Here is an 18,898-nt window from a genome sequence, read left to right on the forward strand (position 1 = left end):
ATATTTGTAAAGTACACATTTTGTACAACTGTATACAATGGCCTTGATAACTGTAACTTCCGGGGAAGAAGGGAGAGAGAATACTGCTTGTACTGTTCTAGTTTGGGTACCGTTCTAGTTCTTTAATTGGGTAGTAGATTTATAGGTATTCATTATGTTGCATATAATTTTTTGTATTTATCAATTAATAGACTCCCAGAATAATTCTAGGATATATCTTGGGTTTCAGAGTAGAAGAGAATGGGGATATAAAGTCAACTGTTTTCCATACATGGAAACATTTTTATTTTACTCTTTTCTTTCACCCCTAAAAATCACTATTTTTTGCTACCTGAGAAAAAATACATATTTTAAATCAAAATATTGTACCAAATGACTCCATTTAGCCTACACCAAATTCTGAAAATAAAATGCTTGTCCAGAGTTCTTGTCAAATGTCAGCTAAGCGTAGAGACATCCATTCCTGATTCCGTGAAAAAGTGATGTATTACTTTGTCCCATGCTCAGTAAGCATCTTGTGCAATTCCTCATGTAAGTAAAATATGGAAGCATCTGTGGCATTTCCAGGTTGGGAAAGAGACCTAACTCTTCAAACCTCTTGTATGTCTGGTGATTCCCTTAATTCCTACTCAATATGCAGCAGATAGCATACGCTTCTGTGATTTTCCACATGAAAAAAATATTAGCAATAAAAGTTCAAAATTGTTTGGAAACCTCAGAATCAATTTATTTCTGTAAATATATAAAATATTGTATAGCATTAATTAAGGTATAAGATAATTGATTACATATTCCTGCTATCTTTTTAATAAAATTCTTAAAATTTTTATATTTTTGAGAAAAAAATTACTGTTTTTGTAGAAAATGTAACATTTTATTTACCTGTCAGCAGGAATATTCTAAGTGAAATAGTCATTTGCAGAAAGTTTTGATTATTAATAACTATAATAAACATTACCTTAAAGCTACACATTCAAAACTTGTCTCTCCAGTGACATTTGAAACACCATCTATATTGTGTGCTACACAAAAATTCAGACAACAGCTCCTTTCATTTATATATAATAGTCACTCTATTATATTTTAGCTTAACATAAAATACTTTGCTTTAAGAAAAAAATATTTTAGCTATTATTCTCTAATGGACCCTCATTCTTTATTTTCATTTAATATTTGTATATAGTAAACCATATATCATTTCACATGTAAGATTAAAACCCTAAAAACAAACAACCAAAAAATATGGTGAGGGGTTATCATAATAAAAAGGAAGAAAAAAGTTACAAATTGGTCTAAATTAATTAAATTAAAATAACATAAACCAAAGTATGCCTTTTATCTAGCTTGATTAGGTCAACTCATAAACCCAGTTTAAAAAACAATTTGCTCAATTTTTCTAGCAAAAGAGAAAAATGAGGACAAGTACAGTATAGGAGAATTTTTAAATGAGACATACTGACAGATTATAATATGGTGTCTCATCAGATGACGTGGTGTTTTGACTGCTTGACTGCAGAAGGGCTATAATTTAAATGCCATTAAAGACACATAAGCTCTAGCATGGAGACAGGAATACTGTAAAATTTTTGGGTCTGTAGTCACAATGCAGATAAAATTGTTCCTTTGATCTTTCAATGCCAAAGTCTGCTGTCCAGAAGGGAAATGTCTTTGTGCTTCTGTCTTAAGCTAAGACAGATTTCATTTTCCATCTAAGTCATTTTGTTAACACCACATAAAAAGTAAAGTGTATTTTATCAGCAGAGCTCAGTTTTCTTTCATTGTTATTTTAGGTTACTTTATGACTATGTAGGGCTCAAAAAATGTGCTCAAAATACACACATCTGGGTTTAAAGTGACTAGACTCTAATTCCAAATGTCTTGATGTGTACAGTTTACTGGCAATTGTATCTTAGGAATTAAGTACATTGTAGTTTCTTCTATACATTTTTCTTCTTAAAGAGTAAGGACATATTTTGCATATAAGACTCAGCAGAACATAAACACACGTTTGACCTCCATGAGGAAAATCAGTAGCTAATAATCTACAACAAAATTTATGCTACAGTCATTTGCAAAATCACAGTGAATTCTCTGCTGAGTAAGACTCTTAATTATTGTAAAACTTGTGATATGTTAACAATTTGGGGGGCTTTAATGTGTATGTTACATTTTAAGGGAAAGTATGATGTGGGAGATTTTCATAATAGATTCATTGTATCTTATTCTTTGGAAAATCTGACAAAAGTAATCACTCATTGTGATTTGTACATAGTCTTGGTAGCTCATTGTAAATAAATTCATGTCAAAAATAAATATTATTTTTAGACCACAATGTGCCAGTGATAGTTCCCAGAACCTAAAGTAAACTTTAGGTCTTAAGTATTTATATTTTGGTTTTCTTTTTATTTTAAATAATGAGAAATAATTAATTAAAAATAGATATTTTTGCCCAGAAGCAGGTGTGTGGCTCAATCCAACTTCAGCTCAGGTCACCTTCCTGCGGTTGGTGAGTTCAATCCTGCGTCGGGCTCTGTGCTGAAAGCTCAGAGCCTGGAGGCTGCTTCTGATTCTGTGTCTCCTTCTCTCCCTGCCCCTCCCCTGCTCACACTCTGTCTCTCTTTCTCTCTCAAAAGTGAATAAACATTAAAAGAAACTTAAAAAAGAGTATTTTTGCCAAGATTGAATCTAATATTACATAAATGTCATTTTTTTTTCTATTTTCTATTCTCATGCTTAGGAACTATTTCCAGTTTCTCTTCTGGGTGAAAATTTTGGGATGATTGAAGCAGATTTTTAGTGGTCAAAAAAATCACATTTTTATGCTGTCAAATTTATACCATCCTGACAATAAACCACTAAAATCTTGATAATCAACTACTAAAGTCAGGTTTGATATAGTTTAAAGGTGAAGCATCTTATGCATAAATAGTGATTCTTTTATTTATTTCTTCCTTGATACCTTTTGTTATATCGTGACATAACAAAATTCTAGAAGTCAACTTTTTGATTGACAGGTTTTTTTTTTAGAAAAATAGAAGTTATTTTAAAAATGAAAGAAAAAGGAAAAATCGTATTCAGTGCTATTTCTGGCGCAAATCATGCTCCAAGTAAAACAATTCAAATGCATCAGGCTTTTCTGCAAAACATCCGTCAACAAGCAAACAAAATAAAAAACAAAGCCTATAATTGAACTCTTCATTAATGCTGTTCTAAATATTTCAGAGAGTGGTTTGCATTCAGCAGAAATGGGGGCTTCTTTTGTCCACACTGTCCCAGTGTGAGGACTAGTGGAGAGGTTTCTGTTGAAAAGTCATTGCGTAGCTTTTCTTGTTGCCCACCGGGGGCATATTATTAGTACAGACTCTAGAGTGTAACCTCCCTGAGAGAGTACCCCATGCACTCTTTTCTGTGTCTCCCCCAGAGCTCAATATGGCTGTCAGATGACAGATCCCCACCTGCTAGCTGGTGCACCCGCATGCCTCTTTTGTGTAGATGGATTCCTTGACGATGAAAAGTACATCACTATTTTACCCAAAGCCCTGCAAAACATAAATGGTGTGTAAACACACCATCATATAAAAGTAATTCTGCTTTATTAATTTTGGCAAATAATGCATCTGCCTATGAATGTCAAGGAAGAACCCAAGGTTGATAGAGAATTTCCTATTACTGGGTGCAGGTTGATGAAAAGTGAAGTACGGTGAAGATAGCAAGAAGGGCAAGAGTGTGAATGGCAACAAAAGAAAACTATCCTAGGAAAACACTGCGTATTTTGTATCTGATTTTGAAATGGTTTTTAAAAAAATTCATGTCAACAATTTTCTGGAATCCATAATTGCTAATGGTTACAAGTATCAGCCCCAGGCAGATTGCTTAGCAAGATTTTCTGGAGCAGTGAAGATAAACAAACCAATAGCTATGCAAACAAATATTGCTTTTATGGTTGTTTAACCACTCAGTATACATTGGAGTATTAAAATAGTAGGAGAAGGCACAAAATCTACTGGTTATCATCAGAACAGTTGGATAAAACTGACAAGATGCCTAAGCATCCATAGAATCAATATCACAGAAAAAAAATTATAAATACAGTATAAAAACATTTCTAACCACAAGGGAATATCAGAGATTGTAGTCACTAGAATAGACAGCATAAATAATTATTTAATATCAACTATTTAATTACGAAAGAGAGAGAGAGAGAGAGAGATTGAGATTGGAATTTAATCACTTCTGAGTGTAAAATTCCAGAAGAAGCAATTAAGCAAAAAGAAAGACTAAATTGGAGATTAACGCAAATAAAAATATACAATGGGAGGTAGCGTCATATTCTGGAGGAAATATAGGAAAGAGGAAAATCTTAATAAAATTTGTAATTTAAATAAAAGTCATATATCGATATATTTTATGTTCAGAGTTATGCTTAGAATCACAGCAATCCTCAACCTGTTTTGCAGCCAATGAGTTTAGCTTTAAGAGATCACTGGTGATAATTTCGATTAATAAGGTAATTGTAGGGTGTTACTAAAATCCATTTCATTCTTCATCTGATGAATAAAAAAGTACTAATTCTTTTATAATAAAGACAACTATTATTTGTAGCCATTTTAATGTTAAATTAACAGTAAAATGACACAGAAGATATTCCTTTCGATTCTTTCTAAGGAATAAAAGCATTCTGAATAAACAATATATAGATTTCATTGGCTCAAAACACAAAATAGCTTTGGACATTTAATGAAGCCAAAATACAAGTGTGTTCGCCCAACACTTAATAATTGTGCACTTCTTTTGGAGATCTCTTGATTTCTAGCAAATCGATAAGTATCTGCAAATCTCTGTTAACTGGGGCACTATGTGAGCAAATGTAAAGCACCATGATTCTCACAATACTATGGGAATCAATTTTTAACTTAAATTAATCAATCCTCTTCCAAATATTTATATAAGAACACGTCTTTGGATAAGCCTTCTTCCACGCTGATTACTTGAGAAAATTGTGGCAGAGGTGAAACCATCACATAAACTATGGAAAATACAGTGATTATGAACAAAATCAGGTTTAATTCTCTACTAAAGTGTGCTGTGTTTAACGTGGCCAAATCTGGAATCTGATCACAACGTACAGTTATATATTGTGAAGAGAACGACAGCCTTCATCACTTCTAAGTGGTTTAGATTGTGACAAGATATACTTTGGTGTCTGGTTCCAAAATGTGGTTGGTGCAAAATAGTGTGTTCTCCAACACCCAAAATTCTTAAGCAGCCAGAAAATATCAAAACAATTAGGGCACTTTGGAATGTGTAGTTAACTTCCTGCTGTAGAACAGGAATCACAGCTGCTACTGTAGCAGTGGGTTTCCAGATGTCAAGGCTGTAAGGATAGTGAGGTAATTGCAGGAAGGAAGGGATACAATTTTGTTATCACAGATTACCCTCCCCTTTGAAAACCATGGATACAGCATCAATGTCAGTGCTTTGGATATGCACATTAGAAACTAGGTCTTCATGTACAAGTGTCTCCACATCTTGCTTCGGAGGAAAGGATGGGCCAGAATTATTAAAATGTGGGAGAAACAAAGGGTGAGAACTCTCAAAGCATTATATTGCTTGTTTTACAAAGCATCTGTAAGGGTTAATAGGTATTACCAGATAAAGTCGGTCTTACAAGGCATGGAACCAAACAAGTTTTAACTGTAAGTGTTCCTGAACTACAGATTGTGCACTGCATTAAGAAAAAAATAAAATGTTTGGACACAGATTAATTAATCAACAACTCTTTTATGGCTGCCTGTGATTATTAGTGATTGAGCAGAGGAAACTGGATGATGATTTTCCAGTATTCAGCTAAAATAACTCCCTTCTCAGCTTCCCCTGCTGTGTTGTCATATTTCTATTAAAGACTCCACAATTTTGGCATATTTCACTGGCAAAACCAGTACATATTTGTTCACAGGTCATTGGGATTAATTGAAAAAATTCAGCTTAACAATTTCATGCTTTTCTGTCTAACGTTCTCAATTATCATGCTGAGTGTAGGTCATTAGGGTTCTTTGTAAATGAACATTAACAGTTGGTGCCTTGGTTTACCTACAAAGAAGGCAGGATGGAAAATAGTGTCTGAGAAATGGTCATTTCTGGATTCATTCTACCAGCTGGGAAGATAAGACACTTTTCTTTTCCCTCAGAAACCCAACCCACCGAAACACTAAGTTTTTCATGGTTTTTGTGGGCAGTTGTATGTTACCATTGACTCACACTGAGCTAATAGCAGTCAACTAAATAGAAATAAATCACACGTGCAATTCTTAAGCCACGTCTCCCCCATTCTGTAGAATTTTGGAATTAAGACAAGAACATTATGTCTGCATTATTAAACCTGCCCTATTACTTCTGACTAAGGAACACCTGATTGCACAATTCCAGAGAGTACCATTTACATCATCATCCATATCAATGGTCCCTCCCAGACTTCTGCAGGGCACAACCATTATAGCCATAGGTGATAGCTCTAAATACCTTTGGAGAGGATTTTTTTTTGAATCCTGAATACTTTATTCAATGTATTAGATGTTCCGTAGTTTAAATTTTTTAAGCTTATTTGTTTTGAGAGAGAGAGAAAGAGCAAGTTGAAGAGGGGCAGAGAGAAAGAATCCCAAGCAGGCTCCACACTGTCAGTTCAGAGCCTGACGCAGGGCTTGAACCCACAAACCATGAGGTCATGACCTGAGTGAAGTCAGAGCTTAACCAACTGAACCACCTACGTGCCCCTGATGTTCTGTAGTTTAATGACATCTTAAATATAGTAGGACCTTGTCAAAATTTAAATAAAAGTATTGAATTAATAGGGCCTTGCTGTACATTTAAGCTATAAAATTTATAAGGACAAGAGCTATTGCATACTTTGGGACGGTGGACACTGAGTGGTGAGAATGATTAATTCTTTCCTGGAAGGTGGAAAAAGGATGACTAAGGAAAAATATGATTGATACTATGTTTGATATATTATAATGATAACTAAGTGTTTGCTAGTGTGGGAAAATGAAACTTTACTTGTAAGCAAACTTTTATTTTATTTTTTTTAATGTTCTTAGCTAATTTAAATCTTTGTTTGGGAGTGGTTTATTGGCTGTCTTTTCCTTTTAAGGTTTCCTGTCTTTCAATGCAATGTGAAGGCTATTTTACTAAAAACCTCCACTCTGAGTGGCTCAGTCGGTTAAGCATCCAACTTCAGCTCAGGTCATGATCTCGCTGTTCCAGAGTTCGACCCTGCGCTGGGCTCTGTGCTGACGGCTCAGAACCTGGAGCCTGCTTGGGATTCTGTGTCTCCCTCTCTCTCTGCCCCTCCCCCACTTGCACTCTGTCTCTCCCTCTCAAAAATAAATAGACATTGAAAACATCCACTCTCATAAATCATTCTTCCCAGTGACAAAGCTAATTTGGTCTATTGCAAATGAATAAACTAAAATTTATACAACTCTTTTAATGTATTTATATTTTGCAGCCTTTTCAATTTTCCATAAAGAGGAAGGCATCAAGTCACACTAAGAAACTGTACTTGAAATTATACGTGTCTCTGGAGCAGTGGCCTTTTTGGTCCTGGATTACCTGGATTATCTGCAAGAAATTACCAGGTTCTCAGGCCTCAACGATTCAGTCAGAAATCCTGGGCAGGAAACTCAGCAAACTATATTTTAACACACCTTCCAAGTAGTTCTGATACAGTAAAAGTTTTGGAACTTTTGACCTAGAAAATGTGTGATCATCAAAATCATTCTTCAGTAATTAAATTGCAAGAAATGGTGACATAGTGCACTGGTAAAGGAAATTGTATTTTCAATTTCTACATATTTTTTTTATAAAAATGCTTTATTACTTTTAAAATTCACTAGCAATGCTAAGTCCTCATATCCACTTTTCCTCTTATATGTTACCAGGGAAATGGCACATACAGAAATAAAGCATCATTACTCTGAGATTTTCATAAAGAAAAAAAAAGCTATAAGCATAACTGTATCTTCTAATTTCATTACTACAAGTTGGAGCTATAAGCCCTTCCAAGTTTTGTGTCTAACTCTTGGCATTATAGATTCATGGCTATATGTTCAGTGATAATCCAATTCATACTAGAAAGGAACTCAGCCCATATCTATTCTTAGTGTAGAACTCAAGGTCTGTAAAAGGCAAACTTGTTATTTTATCTTCCATAGATCCAGAGATTTTTTTAAATCTCAAGTCTGAAAAATGTAATAAAAAGTAAGTATTGGTATATTTAAATTTTAATGCCTCCACATCATCTAGTATAAGGTCTTTAGGTCAGTGATCTTAAAGAGCTTTTGAAAAAGTTCATGAGTGCCATTAAGAAGGAAGGGCAAATCATCCCAGTGTTTTCAAGAACTCACGGGAGAGGCCACACACACTCATAATACATTTATCATTGTATACAAAAGCTAAATAAAATGTCATTTAATGTATTGAAATCATTCATGTGGCTTTTTGTTAAAGCTGAACCAAGCTAAGACTTCGTGGTTTCATGACTTCCACAGTTTTCAGAAGACCAATGGATCAATACCATCAACATATTTTTTTCCTATGGACTAAAACAGGATTCCTTGCTTCCTGAATATTTCTTTTTGAGGAAGTGCTTCTTAGACTTCCATGCAGGTTATTTTTTTCCTCTTCTATTGATGTATTTCCACCAAAACCCCTCAAATACCAAAGACATATCAAGTTAATAACTTCTATACCATCTCATTGCTGTTAGTTAAAAAAATAATTGATGAATTCACATTTTAGATACATGATTATCAGTCCATTTAGATGATGATTCCCCTTTGAAAATGTATTGCTATATTTAACTATAATACACAGAATTAATTTTCATGTCCAATCAAAGGCAAACATATTTTTTATTAATTTACATGGCTTACATCACAAGTTTTCAGCTATGGTACGAAGTATGAGCTCACATTCAATATCCATTCAAATTCATGTATTTTTAACATGATATTTAATATTTCAGGGGCACCTGGGTGGTTCAGTTGGTTAAATGCCCCACTTTGCCTCAAGTCATGATCTCACCCTTTGTGAGTTCGAACCCCACATCAGGCTCTGTGCTGACAGCTCAGAGCCTGGAGCCTGCTTGGGATTCTGTGTCTCTCTCTCTCTCTGCCCCTCCCCAGCTCGTTCTCTCTCTCTCTCTCTCTCAAAAATGAAGAAACATTACCAAATTTTTTTTAAATTAGTATTTCAAGCAATGAATGTACCATTGAGATTCCTATATTTTTATATCCTGCAGAAACATTTCATTATAGACTGCTTCTTCACTTAGTACATAAGAGTTCTCTACAGAAAATGTCTATTAAAAATAATACAAAACCAACATAACTCCTTTTCCATCGAGATAAGAGAAGAAATAAGAAATGTCTAGACATGTGGTTCTCAACCAAGGGCATTGCCTAGTAATATTGTGGTGAGAGAGGGATGCTACTAGCATCTGGTGAGTAGAGCCAAGGATGCTGATTAAAAATGCTACAATGTACAATCCCCCATGCCAAAGAATTATCTGGTTCAAAACATCAGTAGTGCCTCTGTTGAGGAACCCTGGCCTAGAAAGAAATTAAGTCCTATTTAGACAATATAATTTCATCATAGTTATTATCATTTCCATGATACCCACTTGAGAAATCAAAGCCTTCCATCATAGCCATATAACTATGGAACATGAATTAAATTTCCTTTTCTTATACTTAAAATGTCCACATCCACACTAGCCCTTAAGATCTGAAGAGAGCTTTTCTTCTCGGTGGAGAAACCATGGCTAATTATTACAGACCAGCACTGAATCCCCTCTTACAAGCTAATATTTTGGCACTGGTGTTTTGAGTTATATGGCACATTGCCTTGTGTGAATGTTCAATTCTGTTAACCAATTCTTGTCCTAAAAATGTTATTTACTTAAAATGGGACTTCAACTTGAAAAAATGAGCAGTCACTTCACAATCTATATAAATACTGCTTCTAACAAGATTTTCGTTTACATTTCTTCTCTTTCTACATTTCTTTTATGACTGAGCACTATAAATCAAGTGTTTTATGGAGCTGATAAATACTAAAGCACAGCTCAGTTTCTAAATGAAATCCATTTTTGATTCATAAACATCTTTCACTGTGTAGTTCAGCAACCCCTACAATGGTTCTGAAGAAGTTCCCTCCAGCATATGTGATGGCTTTTTCCTTTGTTAGCCAAAGGATGTTTCTTGGCTTCTTTTGCTAAAGACGCCATTCAAAATTTAGTATAATTGTGCAACATAAAAATTAACAATGGAAAAATGTCGTGCATATGTAATTTATCTGGCAATATAAATAGCAGATTGGGAATATTGTGTTTTCGTGCATTCTGATTTGAATTTTCATTGAGTTAGATCCGTTGCCACTATCTACGCAAGGGGGGCATGACACACAGCTGAATTTCCTTGTCCCTGAAGATTCTAGAAGAGGTAGTTTTATGTCAAGCCTAATGATCTCTGCAGTGTTTGATCATAGATATCATTATTAAGAATACACATACCACATACCTACAAACTCTGATGTCAGCCCTGGGTTTCTTCATACACCATTAAGACAAGACATATCAAACCCAATTCTTACAGATGAGTTTATGAAAGAGCTAGGAAAATTAATCACGTTCATCCTCATTTGTTCTGATTTCCCCCACTTTTTTGGCTAAGAGAATGCAATATTTCCGTAAGTCTGCATTCATTATACTATAGTGCTCCATATTTTATATATCATTACTTAAAGTATGACAATCATAGAGACAATACAGATCGTGATGCTGTTTAACTAAATCTGAAGTCCCTAAAACACAAGTTAAAATTAAACCTGAAAGCTACCACAAAATTTTTGTGTAACTTTTTTTTTTAAAATTTGATGTCACTTAGATCTGTCCTCGGTGTTCTGGGACTGAAACATACGCCCTAAATAAGTAGCAAGTAGCATTTAATTATGGAAACTGAAAACAACCTAAGTATTACCACTTCAGCAAAATGTTCATTGTTAACTGAAGACATAGGCATCTTTTAATTATTTTCATCAAAACATACTTAGAACTAAAAAGTTAAACAGTACAATTTCTTAGATATATCTAGACTTGCATTTTTAACCTTAAGGCAGCGTGGCAGGCTTTTTAAAGCTCAGACAGTCTACTTGTTTACTTTACAAAAATACTCATTTCCAGTAACATCACCACACATATTTCTATGTGATGTTTCCAACACTAATCTGAGTAAATCTTTCTTTCTTTCTTTCTTTCTTTCTTTCTTTCTTTCTTTCTGTCTTTCTTTCTGTCTTTCTGTCTTTCTTTCTTTCTTTCTTTCTTTATGCCTTGATATCCTAGAGAACTAGAAAATCAGCTTAGGGGTATAATTAAAAATTTAAAAGCTTTGTTTTATAAATGTTTTTTGTATGCATGATACCTTAGAGTTTTTTTAAACATTAAGTAGTTATGTCTTCAAGAATATACTATTTTTTCTACAGGATACCACCAACTGCTTCTAATAATAAGGTCTAACTGTCTACAGTGGATTTCCTCCTCACCCCCACTTCTGCCACTTCTTATAGGAATACTTATAAGTGAAAAAATGAGAATTTGTCTTATTTTTTTAAGAACACAATGTTAGTAATGGAAAAAGAACTTCTGAATTTCCAACCCAACTTATGAAATAACTTACCTTCTTTTCTTCTGGGCAATCCTTTTTTTTTTTTTTTCTGGTTAAAATTACAAAACTGTGAGTAATATATAATCAGAACATAAAAACATCAAAAGGGGATTATATTTGTATACAAAAATAATGTTCATTTATATAGATAATTTGAGCTGGCTTACATATTATACATACATAGAAGTCAGATAGTATATTAACAATGAAAGTAAGTTTTATTATATGAATAATATCCCCAGGCAATTTCAATGTATGTTATCGACTACTGAATGATAGTTTTATTTTACTGCATATGTATTTTAATGGTTATATCTCATCTCAAAGATTTGTAACCAGTTTCTGGGAAAATATTTTCTTTGTCTAAATATATGCAAAACTAAAATTAAACCAATGACATTTATAGACAAACAGAATGACTTAGAACAGATTATTTTCTGGGCTTCATTTTCTTCATTTCAATATGAGAGCTGTATTACAAAATTTCTATGCTTTCTACCAACTCTCTGATTCTGTTAATTCCAATAAAAATAAGGATAAAGCCAAATTATGGAATGAAACTCTCAAGATCATAGTCAGTATTATGTAAGCTAGAAAGACCTCTATATTTCTTATCATTTTATGGGCTATCCTGTCACTATAATAATTCATTCTTCAAATTACTGCATCTACAAATTTGATTGCCTGACACCCATATGTACCTACACGTTCTTCAAAACCACCCCAAGGAAGGGGGTTTTTCTGAAAATCTAAAGCCACATCATGTTCAAGAATGAACTAGTCTCTGGCCAAATGAAGGAACCCTTTGAGATGCAGTGTCTCCTTTTATAACATGTTCTCTGTTTTCTAGCAGCACAGAGAATGGGATTGGTAGTTAAAGGCCACGCAACTAAGGTTAAAATAGAAGGCTTAAAAACATATATAAATATATAAATAAAAAATATAAATGCATATAAATATAAATACATATAAATAATATAAATATGTATAAATACATATAAATATAAAATATAAATATATATAAATACATACATATATATATATGAAAGAAAGTAATAGATGGAATTGTCAAAGATAGGCATGGAATCAAATGGGAAGTGGAAGACACGGGTGTGGGAAAGAGGAAAGAAGCCGGGACAACTGGAAAAGGGATCCAGCAAGGAATCCCCAACATTTACTGCATATTTACCACTGAAGGCCTGATTTACTGTTACATTTTGAAGGGCATTCTTCCCAGACTCTATGCTTAAGTAGCCATATCTTTAAACTGCCTGACTCCAACAGCTGATGCGGTTACCACCACAAAAATAGAAATTATGGCTTTCAACCCTTCATTTTATCCCTCTTACCTATAATCCTCTAGTTCCAGTCTGTCTGACCACTTGACAAAGTGTTTTGTATTTTTTTTTTGGTTGTTATTGGTGTGTGTGTGTGTGTGTGTATGTGTGTGTGTGTATGTGTGTGTTTAATTAGTGCAGCTTTGTGGGACCACTTAAATGTGCTTTACACACAGAGAATAGTAGACATCCCCGGAAACTCTGGATGAGGAAAGAAAAATCCTGCTGGGAGCAAAAATGGCCCAGAGGGCCTACAATAATGATTCTCATAATTAAGGTGGTCATGTGTCTTATTCACAGGCATCATGTATCTGGAGGTCTTTTTGAAAAACTGCTAAGATTCTTTACAGATTTTACATAGAGATTTTTTTTTCAAAGGCTCCCTGGTCTGTTTCCACATGTGTGTTGTTTAGTTAGGTCCTTCAAATGCTTCAAGGTTTACTTTTATATTTAAAAAGGGTAAAAATGAAGGCTATTATCTGAATACAGCATTGCCTTCAGTGGCATCAAGATGCTTATTATAACTGCCCTGATGAGACAGTCAAAGTGACGCATGGCTCCCAGTACTTTCTAATGTGTATTTAGGTGCCCTGTCAGATGGCTCGCCTGAGTGATGTGGCATATATTTGATGAAAGGACAGTAAACAAGATCAATTATAAAAGACATTTGCTAATGAGAGGAAGAAAAGGAAGAGAGAGAGAGAGAGACTGGGGGAAAAAAAAAGAAAAAATTATCTCTAATGGAAAGAACAAAGCATTGCAACCAAACTAAAGAAATGAACTAAAAGAAATTTCATACCTTAATTATGTCCTAATTTTAGGGTACAGCTGTATCCTCTTTAGAGACAACGTATTTCTCCAACTTTTGTGGGACTCCACTGAAGATGGAGATCCAATTGCTTTCAGTTTCCTTTATGGATTTGTTGCTAATTTTGCCAAGATCCCTGTACAAAACAAAAAGAAATATTATGTGAAACTCAAGCCATGCTAAGCAAATTAGCTAAAATTGATTTTTATCCTCTTATGGGGATGTTTTCCAATCCAACAATCCACAGAGATCTACCAACTTTTCATAGCCTAAGTTTTTTTTTTTTTTTCTTTTCTAAGGCTACTAATTTGGCCCTAGAAACCATTGTCTGGGTTTCCCCATAAAATGTCAAGTAAAAACCAGAAACCCCTGAAAATATAAAACAAACACTTTTGGCTACCTTCAATATGCTAATTAATTATAAGGGTTCATTTTCCTTTGGATGTAATCTCCATGTTTCAAAAGGTTTTTATAATATTACCTACTATTAGTACAATTGATAGATAATCTAGATTTTATTCCCAGACATATTAAATATCTTTGCTTTGTTTTCATCATCTAATTTCTCTAAAGAGACTAATTTGTCTAAATAATATAATGCTATTTTATATCATTATTCTAGTCTATGATAGCAGTTGAATTTTCCAAAAGGCAAATATTGAATGTGACGAAGCAAAGTGGTGTTCTCCCTTTCAATCAGGTTAAATGAGGACAAGAACTTGTATTATTTTCCTTTTTACTACTGAATTAGGGAATCCTGTTATTTGGTTAAAAAATTATTCTGGGAAACACTGTTTAGAATTAATAAGTTTGTTGACCTTTTCAGGTTAGACATACATATTCTGTCTTCAAGAATAGATTTCTGTTAAAAGATTATCAATAGTTTCCCCAATATCCTCCATATAACAACATGCTTCATTTTCATAATTTTCTTCTGGGTTCATCGGCACCTGAGGTCATGCGCTGGGGACTGAGGAAGCACAACTTAAGAAGTGTGGATGACACTGTCCTGGGCTGGGACCGCTAGGACGTGTATTGAACCACTTTGCACATCCTCCGCTGCTATTCCCAAGTCTTCTGAGGCGGTGGGCTTGGCAGGGAGGGGCGGGGCCTAAGATAACTAGTTCTTTCTGTTCAGAGTTTTGGACCTTATGCTGATTCATTTTGGCTCACTCAGCTACTCTGTGCATATCCACTTAGCAGAAAAATGACTACCGGGGGAGAAAGTTAATGTAAATATGTGACATGTACTTCAAGAAATTTGAAATCACAGAGTATCAGATTCCAAGTTACAGAAACATTCTGAAATGTGTACCAAGACATCAATTAACCGGTCTGTGGTGTGGTAATTACATAGTTTTTGCCTGATTTATTTTACTGAATTCACCGGGGGCTTCCTATCTCTATTAATGACATGAGGTTTCTCTTCATATTAAACCTTAAAAATTGAAATACAACAGTGGGTGCCTGGGTGGTTCAGTAGGTTAAGTGCCCTATTCTTTTTTTTTTTTTTAATTTTTTATTTTTAATGTTTACTTATTCTTGAGGGAGAGATAGAGTGCGAGTGGGGGCGGGGCAGAGAGAGAAGGAGACACAGAATCTGAAGTAGGCCCCAGGCTCCCAGCTTCCAGCACAGACATGGGCTGGAACACACAAGCTGTGAGATCATGACCTGAGCCAAAGTCTGATGCCCAACTGACTGAGCCACCCTGGTGCCCCTAGGTGCCCTATTCTTCATTTCAGCTCAGGTCACGATCTCACAGTTGGTGGGTTCAAGCCCCACGTAGGGCTCCATACTCAATGTGGAGCTTGTTTTGAGATTCTCTTTCTCCCCTCTCTCTTCCCCTCCCCCTGCTCATATGCACAAGCTCTCACTCTCTCGCTCTCGCTCTCTCTCTCAAAAATAAACAGTAACAAATAAATAAAAACGCAGTAAAAGTTTTGTACTCCCGTCCCGCTGAGCACACTGCATGTTAGCACTTTGGAGCCAACACCGGCTTAGAAGATTAATCCCCAATTTCCTATGACTGACAAAATTCCTCATATTATACACAGGGAAACTGAGACTCAGAAACTCACTAAAATTACAGAGGGTTGAATATGCATAATAAATTATGCTCCCAAACTCCCAAATATATATTCCACTCCTTTTTGATGGCAAATAGGTGAACACTTTTAACTCTTAGATTATTTTTAATATCCTAATTGAAATATCAGTTTTATTAATGTTATAAATATCTTGTTCAAAATGCTGTCTAGTATTTTCATTTGATGGGAAAGGATAGCTAGAATGCATCCTGATATGAATATTGTGGGAATAAAGAGTTTGTGCAAAGCATTTTAGTGGTCATAGGAATTATCTAATATCCTCATTTCCCCCCAGCCGTCTCTTATGAGACTATGAAGTAATTAGTTTCCTCTCTCTCTCTCTCTCCCTGTCTCTCTCTCTCTCTCTCTCTCTCTCTCTCTCTCTCTCCCTCTCTCTGTCTCTCTCTCTCTCTCGGATATTCCTATTGATGAAAGGGATTTAAGAACTATAGGGGCTTCAAAGGGAGTGGCAGAGTACAAAATGTGTCCTCAATTTTTAAAAACTTTATTGTAATTTTTTTTAATTAAAATATTCCCAGCACACTTCTTTGGTCTATAACCCTTGACAGCTGGTATTAACTACATTTTAACCTGTTAATGGTCTAACACTTTCAACACATATTAAGTAAATTCCAACTATTCGGCAAATATTGAGCCTATCTATGAAGGACAGCATGCTATTGAATGGATTGGGTCAGGATTGAGAGAGAAGAAAACGTAAGCAGTGAGCTCTTGGACATCGGTCTTAGAAATATTTGGGGGCAACCAGTCTCCTCAGACAAGGGCAAAAAAAAAAAGCTAAAATAAACCAATGGGATGACATCAAACTAAAACATTTTTTACACAGCTAAGGAAACCATCAACAAAACAAAAGAGCAACCTACTGATTGGAAGAAGATATTTGCAAATCATACATCTGATAAGAGGTTAATATTCAAAATTATAAAGAATGTACACAGCTTAATATAAACCTCCCACAACCTGATTTTAAAAAGGGCAGAAGACCTAAACAGAACATTATTCCAAAGAAGACATACAGATACCCAGCAGACACACAAAAAGATGCTCAACATCACTAATTATCAGGGAAATGCAAATCAAAGCCACAATGAGACATCACCTCACACCTGTCAGAATGGCTATCATCAAGAAGACAAAAAATAACAAGTGTTGGTGAGGATGCGGAGAAAAGGAAACCCTCATACACTGTTGGTAAAAATGTAAATTGGTAGAGCCACGCTGGTCAACAGCACGGAGATTCGTCAAAAAATTAAAAAACATATATACCATATGATCCAGCAATTCCATTTCTGAGTAAGTATCTAAGAAAATAAAAGCACCAATTAAAATATATATACATGTACCTCTTTCTTCCTTGCAACATTATTTACAATAGCCAAAATATCGAAGCAACTTGTGTCCATCCATAAATGAACAGATAAAGAAGATGCGGTGTATATGTACAATAAAATATTACTCAGCCATAAAAAGAGTGGAATCTTGCCATTTGTGACAACATGGATGGACCTTCAGGGTATTATGCAAAGTGAAATAAGTCAGGTAGAGAAAGACAAATACTGTATGATTTCACGTATGTGTGAATCGAAAAAAACAAAACAAATAAAAAAAACAGAAATAGATTCACTGATGCAGGAAATAAGCTATTGGGTACCAGAGTGAGGAGGGTTTAGGAGGTTTGCAAAAATAGTGAAGGGGATTAAGAGACACAAATTTACAGTTACAAAATAAGTAAGTCATGGGTATATAATGTACAGCATCGGGAATATAGTCAATAACATTGTAATAACTTTCTATGGTGACAGTAACTAAACATAGCAAATGACTATGATGTACACCTGAACCTAACAGAATATTGCATATCAATTATACTTCAATACAAACTTTTAAAAAATAAACAAAAATGACCTCAGTCACTTTTCATATAATGAATTTGCTTTGCATGGTATATGAAGTTAAAGAGTTACAAACACAAACCAAAGTTAAAAATCTAAGAAGGCAGGTGGGAGAAATCCCTTCCTTGCATGAAAAGATTTTTTTTTCAATTTTTTTCATGTTTATTTATTTTTGAGAGACACAGAGAGCAAACAGAGGAGGGGTAGAGAAAGAGGGAGACACAGAATCCAAAACAGGCTCCAGGCTCGGAGCTGTCAGCACAGAGCCCGGCGTGGAGCTTGAACCCACAAACCAGGAGATCATGACCTGAATTGAAGTCGGACACTTAACCGACTGAACCACCCAAGCAGCCCTGAAAAGATTATTAGTTTTTTAAATTTTAGATGTTTATTTTACTTTTGAAAGAGAGAGAGAGAGGAGAGAGAGAGAGAGAGAGAGAGAGAGAGAATGAGCGGGGAAGGAGCAGAGAGAGGGAGAGAGGGAGACACGGAATCTGAAACAGGCTCCATGCTCCTCACAGAGTGCAAGAACATGACCTGAGCAGAAGTTGGCGCTTAACCGACCGAGCCACCCAGGCGCCCCTGAAAAGATTATTTTAAATCAAACCTTTGACCTCTCTCTCTTTCTCTCCATTTCTCTCTCTCTTTCTCTTTCTCTCTCTCTCTCTCTTCCCCTCTTTCTCTGTGTATTTATTTATAATATCACTTGAAGATAACGTTATGGATGGATTCCCTGATTCATTTTGTTATTTCTTCCTTTTTCACATATTTCTCTTTTCATCTCTAAATGTTACCCTGGCCTGTATGAATCTAGGTAGGAAGAAAAACACAAAGCATGACCTTCCATAGCAAGTGATGATCTTCCTTTGTCTCCCAGGCGGAGCCCCTGCACCCACACACTGCCTGGCGTGTGGAGACCAACCAGACGGCCCTCACTGTTAGATGTCAGAAGGGACTGTGTAAGCCAAGGGCCCTGGGCTCACAAGCTGAAACTTGCATGCTTGGCAAGGCTCAGATGCCAAGGTTTGAATC

At 35.1% G+C, this 18,898-nt stretch overlaps 1 long non-coding RNA gene across 1 annotated transcript in view; it reads right to left on the reverse strand.

Moving 5' to 3' along the window:
• Window positions 1-18,898, reverse strand: part of LOC115505240 — a 78,637-nt gene that overhangs the window by 26,519 nt on the left and 33,220 nt on the right. Inside the window, exon 2 of the long non-coding RNA XR_003965957.1 lies at window positions 13,857-14,001. This is a non-coding gene — a long non-coding RNA (uncharacterized LOC115505240). The remainder of the gene's footprint in view (window positions 1-13,856; window positions 14,002-18,898) is intronic.

The sequence above is a fragment of the Lynx canadensis genome, chromosome F1 (genome assembly GCF_007474595.2).
Source record: "Lynx canadensis isolate LIC74 chromosome F1, mLynCan4.pri.v2, whole genome shotgun sequence".
NCBI classification, from domain to species: domain Eukaryota; kingdom Metazoa; phylum Chordata; class Mammalia; order Carnivora; family Felidae; genus Lynx; species Lynx canadensis.